This window comes from Solanum tuberosum, unplaced genomic scaffold (genome assembly GCF_000226075.1).
Source record: "Solanum tuberosum cultivar DM 1-3 516 R44 unplaced genomic scaffold, SolTub_3.0 scf00423, whole genome shotgun sequence".
Classification (NCBI taxonomy): Eukaryota; Viridiplantae; Streptophyta; class Magnoliopsida; order Solanales; family Solanaceae; genus Solanum; species Solanum tuberosum.
The window spans coordinates 82,105-89,349 of NW_006239348.1; the positions used below are offsets into that span (position 1 = coordinate 82,105).

At 33.8% G+C, this 7,245-nt stretch overlaps 1 long non-coding RNA gene across 1 annotated transcript; it reads left to right on the plus strand.

The window, feature by feature from the left end:
- Positions 1-3,881: 3,881 nt before the first annotated feature.
- Positions 3,882-4,648, plus strand: LOC107058031 (uncharacterized). The gene is made up of 3 exons (XR_001471721.1): positions 3,882-4,216; positions 4,306-4,380; positions 4,612-4,648. It is a non-coding gene; the product is annotated as an uncharacterized lncRNA (long non-coding RNA).
- The last annotated feature ends 2,597 nt before the right edge of the window (positions 4,649-7,245 follow it).

The window sequence follows — 7,245 nt, forward strand, 5'->3', positions numbered from 1 at the left end:
TTATTATTATTATTATTATTTTATTATTATTATTATTTCTGAAATATGAATTTATATTCCTCTTATAAGGTGGTAAAGAAATATGTGAATGATAGAAAAATATTATTACTTATGGATGTAAAACATAAATTAATTTTGTTTTAATTTTTTTTTTAAGTATAAAAACCTTAAATTAATCAACTTTTTATCATGTTAACAGCTTAAAGGGTATTTCAGACATTTTGATAAAAAAAAGTGTATACCAGCACTTATTTGCCAAACACATCAACAACTTTTTTTTCAACTGCAGCACTTTTATCCAAACACATAACTACTTATTTTAAAAATAAGTTCCAGCACTTTAAAAGTTACTTTTTAAAAGTTACTTTTTTTAAGTCAATCCAAACGGGCTCTAAGCATCCATTTAAGGACTGGAAATATGGTCCCAAAAGAACCTTTAGGGACGGGGAATATAACTGGTCTCAAAATACTTTCTGGGACCAGTTGAAAATTGTCGTCGCTATTAACCTCTAGCGACGGAGCCTTTAAAGACGAGTGGCGACCAGATATTTATCGTCGCTGTCGACTTCTAGGGACCAGATTCAGGCTTTTAGGGACCATATTTCCCTTCGCTAATAGACAATTTTCTTGTAGTATATTTTTAGTGTACCTGCCAAACAATTGTGGACGGAGGGAGTAGTATTTAAGTGCAAGTTCGATTAGCAACCAATAAATGCTTTAATATTGTTGTGAAATTGGATTAATATAAAATTATGAGTTTGAAAAATTATTCATTTAATTTGAGATTAACTTAAGCTTCTAGTTGGCTTCCTAAACTTCCATTCAAACTCTCTCTCTCCCTTGAGAGGAAAAGGCGGATTCTTGCATACTTGTGTATCAAGAAAAAGAGAGAATGTACTACAGTTTGTTGAGAGAGTGCACACAATATCACGTACTAAAGAAACATCGCAAACTGTTATAAAGAACTTCAAATAATATCGTTAGCTGACTAAAAAATGAAAAGATTTACTGAGTTATGAAGAACCACTTACATAGCAAACTGTCATCACATTAACAGAATCTCTTCATTTCTAGAAATAAAAATGACTCTCTTGAGATTACTCCTTCAAATTCCATGAACCGAAAAGGCCTGCAACATATACAATGCTGGTTCATAATTTTCACATTTTAATATTAAGCAGAAAACACAGTAAAAAATTCTTTGGCAAACTCTTAGCTACAGAAAAGCTTACAGGCATTACATGGCTTTGAGGTGCATTCTGAGAAAGCTAAAACCAAATAAGCAGAAAGTGTACAAGTCAAATTCTTACTTTAATCCAGCAAATCATAACTTGAAGAAATAAAAAATCCTCAGATGCAAAACCCTTTCTCTAATTCTCACCTCTTCTTTTCTTTACTTTGCTGGCTTGATTAGTCTCCACTTCAACAATTGAGCTCAAAGACTACATCAAGAAAATTACTTAAAAGAGGATAAAATGACAAGAGTGCTACAGTGACAAGATTATAACAGCTAATGAATCACCAGAGATAAAAATTGAAATTTGCAGGGCTATGCATATCAATAACAAATGAAAAATTCAAGGAATCCTAATCCAAAAAGAGTCAAGATCCAATTTAGATGAAATATATAGGAATATACCAGAATAAAAGGTCACTATATTCAAAATACATCCAGTTTATATAGGAACATAACATAACAAAAGGACAACATGAGTAGGTGTACAAGTTAGTAAACTCTCCTACTCTATGTCGCACTGACGAGCCTTTCTTAAAATGCATCTACATCACAAATATGAAGAATAAACCACACATGAGTAGGTGTACAAGTTAGAAACTAAGATCACACATAAGGTGAAATAATTTAATGGATAGAGATAATGTCATGGCTTAAACATAGACAATTAATCATAGTGTCTACCAGTGATGTATGTATTAATAAGCTTTTAGGTTTGAAAATGAGGAAAGTTAATCGCTTTAATCCTATATTCTTTTTCAATTTGTTGGTTATATATTCAGTTATTGTAACAGATCAAAACCAAGAGTACCTGGAGTGAACAAGAGCATAATTTTGAAATACGACATCGTCTTGGTCAAGTTCACTTGACCTATCCAATCAGCCAATGTCAGAATTGACCTCCAGTATGCAGTTTCAATAGTCATGACCGCATCAATTTCACCACCTTCTTGAAAGTAGCATCTCCTGTCAGTTAAAGAAATCGATAAGTCACAAGTATATTAGTGTTATAGGTAGGTAGTCAAGATTATGATTCACAAAAGCAACTAACTTTGATATGCAAACTTGAAGTGCTTGATGTCCATACAGAAGTTAGAGGTGGAAGCAACTCATCTAAACACCTTGAGCAATAAATTTTACTTGATGAGGACAATAGAGAACTAAATCCCTGAGAACTTCAAGGCCAGAAGTCTCCAGGCTTCTGGATCAGTTCACTCTAAGATAAAAAACTAGGGTCAAAGAAGACTTTTTTAAACGGACTAAAAAAGAAAGCAAGACAAACAAATTGAAACAAAGGGGACTTTATGCACAAGATCCTCTTCAAGTATTTGATAACATAACTAATAAGTGTACCCTAGAGTTTGAGTAAAAAAAAATTGATTGGTTTAGAACTTCTCTTTTCTTGCAATTTCTTTTTCTTTGCTGCTTAAGTTCAAACATCTTCAAAAGCTTTGTGAAAGCATTAAACTGAGATATGTCAAACAAGTGTAAAACCTTGTATAACATGACCAAGGATTCTTGTAACCGAGACGTTTTATACCAACCACCCTCACACTTAACAATTTTTTGGTTCTTAAGTTACTTAACTTTTAAGAAGCAATTTGTTGGTTGTGTTTCTCTAGACACAAATGTTAGACTTAAGTACTGTCTTACCAACACAAAACACATATGCCTGGCTGCCTGCATGTTAACATTTAACAAGTTACTACACAATTCACCATCACCCTGATATTAACAAGTTCCATCGCAACTAGTTCAATTGTAGAATATGCAGTATACTTTTGTTTAACAGAAATCAAAAGGGAAAATAGGAATTTATACAACTGCTTTACAAACAAGCCCCAAAAAGATGTTAATTAGGATAAAATGCTCTCCTTCTGCAGCGAGCAGACTTTAAAGTCATTATTTGTTTCAGTTATTTCTGCGCTACTTAATTAACTACCAAAACAGAGAAATCTCAAATGCATAGATAAACTCTAAATACATTGAAAAAACTCAAATCAGATGAAAGAAATAGCATAAACAAATTCATTCAAATAGAACTTTAAGAACACAGAAATACGGATTAAACGAAATCAAATACTGAGAAAGATGAAAGACCGAAAGAAGAAATTACTGGATTAAAGCTTTCACATTCTGCTTCAAGCTTCACGAATTTCGACTTCGATTAGTATTTTGGGCATAATGGAGAAGATGATAGATCCGAAAGAAGAAACTTACTTCGATTAAAGCTTCCATAATCAATTTGAAGCTGAAGAACGATTAGGGTTAAAGGGATTTGGGAAGAGGAAAAACTGAGCAAGAATAGAGTAAATTTAGGGCCGGTTTGGCCCCCACGATATGAAATTATGATTCTGAGTTTGAAAAAATTATTCATTTTATTTCAGATTCACTTAAGCTTCTAGTTGGCTTCCTAAACTCTCTCTCTCTCCCTTGAGAGGAAAAGGCTGATTCTTAGATATTCGTGTATCAAGAAAAAAGAGAGAATGTACTATCGTTTATTTCTCTTCATATCGCATTTACTCTCAAATCACTCTCTCTCCTCCGAGGATTTCAAGAAATTCTTGAAATTTAATGAAGGAAAAGGTAACTCGTGAGGATTTCCAGGTTCTTGACTATGTAAACTTGTAATATAACTTCCGCTCTAAATATGCACTGCGTCAATTCATTGCTAGGGTTCAAGCTCTTGAAAGTTAAAGAAGGAGAAGGTAACTCATGAGGATTTCCAGTTACTTCTATGTTTCTATATTGTTCAGGGATCAAGATCACGTTTTCGACTATGGAAACTTGTAATATTCATCTTCAAATCTAAATATGTACTGCGTCAATTCATTGCTAGGGTTCAAGAGACCAACACTTACTTCAATTCTTGAAATTGTTTGAAATTTAAAGAAGGAGAAGGTAACTCATGATGATTTCCAGTTATTTCTCTGTTTCTATATTGTGCAGGGACAAAGATCATGGTCTTGACTATTGAAACTTGTAATATTCATCTCCATATCACTTTCGCTCTAAATTATTCTCACTTCTTCCTCATCTCATAAATATGTACTGTGTCAATTCATTGTTAGGTTTCCACGCCACCACCTCAAGAGTCGGTTTAAGATCTTTGAAGTACCATTATGGCAGCGACTAAATGAATTCCAGTTGAGCATCTTTAAAAATTGCTTGGTTCAGTTGATTTTTGGAAACTTGTAATACATCTCACAAATATTCATCATCTTTCTTGAAATTTAAAAAACATGAAGGTAACTCTAGTCGGGGTATTAGTTCTGTTACTTTTGTAGATGTAGACCCTCGATTATTTTGTTGTGATTTGTTACTTTTGATGGAATTATTTCTATTAGTAGTCGCATAAACTGTTTCTAATTGTGCAGGGACAAAGATCATGGTCACAAAATTATTATTCTGCAAGCACAGAGATTGTTAGCCCAAGCCCGAAGGAGGCAAAAAACTATTTTATGAGCAACTTCCTCTTAGGTTTGTATATGTGCTTTAGTATCCTTTAATAACTGAACCCATTGTCTTGGATTTGATCATTAGATATTTCAAGCAGTTCTCATTGTCTATTAATATTCCTATCAGTTACACTCCAAATCGTTCTCCCCCTTTATGAATATGTACTACGGCAATGCATTGCTAGGGGTCAAGATACCAAGACTCGCTTCAATATGGTGGCGCATAACAGAGTTGAATAATTCCATGTTGCCATCATTTTTCTTGAAATTTAAAGAACGGGAAGGTAACTCCTGAGGATTTGCTGTTGATACATACAACTTCTAAAGAGAGGTATTTGTTATGTTACTTATGTAGATCGTGTGAATATTTAGTTACTTTGATGGGATTATTCTATTAGTAACCGCAAATTGTGTAGGGACAATGATCATGGTTACAAATACTGTCAGTTGTGCAGGGACAAATATTACTATTGTGCGACTGGTTCTCCTGTATTCTCACATTTGTCAAAGGTCAAGCTTCCTCTTAGGTTTGTGTATGTGCTTTAGTGGTCTTTAACTAATTATCCTTCAATAGCTTAACCCATTGTCTTGGATTTGATCACTAGATATCTCAAAAACTGCTATCTAATTTTGAAGATGTTGTTGGGGAACATTTCTCTATCTGGTTCTTGTTTGATGGTAATGCCTAGTGCTGGCTCAGGCATATATTGATTAATGGGGAGGGGATTGGGGATGTTTGGTGGGTGTGGAGGACACAATGAACTTGAAATTTACTATGGAACTTGTTTTCTCTACTTCCGTTAGAGAAGTTTAGACAAAATGTTTTCCAAATTATTTTAACCAATCACACATGAGAAAATTTGACAACATTTTCCAGAAAATGGTTTCCTCCATACGGAACACACTCTCAGTGAAGTTCGAAGCTTTTGAGTAAAGGTGCAGTGTCTGAGTGCTTTGAGTATCTGCCATCTGCCCTATCACTTGTAATCACAATGTTCAATAAGAGCTTTACCACTGAAATTACCATTATAGGATTTGCCAGTGAATGGCTCCGTCTTAGATATTTAACCTTAGACATGCCAAGGAAGATAAGATAGATAAATTGGCTTTGGTTTAAATATAAATTGAAATGATAAATGAACAAATCTATGGCTTTTGTACAAATATTGCATGATACCATGTCCATACACAAATGTTGAGCTAATATCTTTTATGTAAAGGAGACTTACTCGTGCTTTCCAGTGATTTTCTATGTCTAACTTCAAGAAAGGAATCCCTACTTTTCTGATTTGCATTTAAAGAAGTGATCTAGAGTGTGGTGTTTAATGCGATTTTTTGCTGTGGCCTTCTTCAAGCATTTGATCTTATCCATACAAGTTTGTCTTTTCTACAGAAGGTTAAAGCTTTTCTCAGCTTAATGTTTCCTTGATTGTCCTCGTAGGGTAAGGATTTATTATTCTGAGAACTTTAGGAATTGTGATAATATAGCTGAAGGGTTGATTCTGTTACACCAATGACAAGAAAACATCCTACTATTATTGTGTTAAATGGAAGAAGCTACAAAGAAATGAAATCTATCTATTTAGAACGTAATTTGTGCCGAAGAGTCAACGCAGGACCAAATCTGTGGAGAAAATTATGCTTATCAACCTTGTATAGCCGAGGGATGTAAAACCGAAAGTTCACTAGATTTCTTCTCTTTTCCTTTACTGAGTTCAGTATACTCTAGATTTGATCATATAAACTCTCATTTGCCTCCTATTAGGTCTAACCTATTTGCTTAGCTCGCTGCGTTCATATTTCAGTATAGGATCTTTTATGTTTGGAGTAATCATTTCTAATAATTTACTGATCTTTAGGGCCGATGATATGGCCTAGGGACTCTCTGAACCAGATATGAAATGTTATGTCTATACTCAGTAGCTACAAGATTAAGCCAGCACAGCACCTGTGTATGATGCTCTCTTTACAAAGTATATAGATTTTACAACCAACTGTATCTCTATTCAAGTGCAAATCCACGAGAGTTTAATTCCTTGCTCAGGGTCATATGCAATAATACTGTTGAGTTTCTACAACTGAAATAGCCTATGCATGCCAGTGAATATCTCTCCCTTAAACATTTAACCTTATTAGTTATAGCTTATTGTACTATAATTTAACCCACCAGCCCCACCACCTGAGCTCCCACCTCTTCCCCACCAAAATCGTTCTTCACTTAAGATGCAAGAAACTCTTCGTCAATCTTTCTCAATTGTTTTTTTCTACTGGTTCTAAATCAAATTAATTATAGCTTATTCTACTATAATTTTAGTTGTTTTTGTTTTAACTAATTAGCATCATCAAATTTACTTCTCCATGGAAGGAAGTTTAAGTTTTGGGAGATGGTTAAAAAATGTGGAAGAAGACGAAAAAAATAAAAAAAAAATGAATTGAATAAGCTTTTAATGCGCTGGTAGTCAATGTATCTCACTATGTCATGTCAGCAAAAAATGACATGAGGTGTCTAAAATGAACAAAGTCTAGTTAAGATGTTTAAGTGAGAAATTGTGT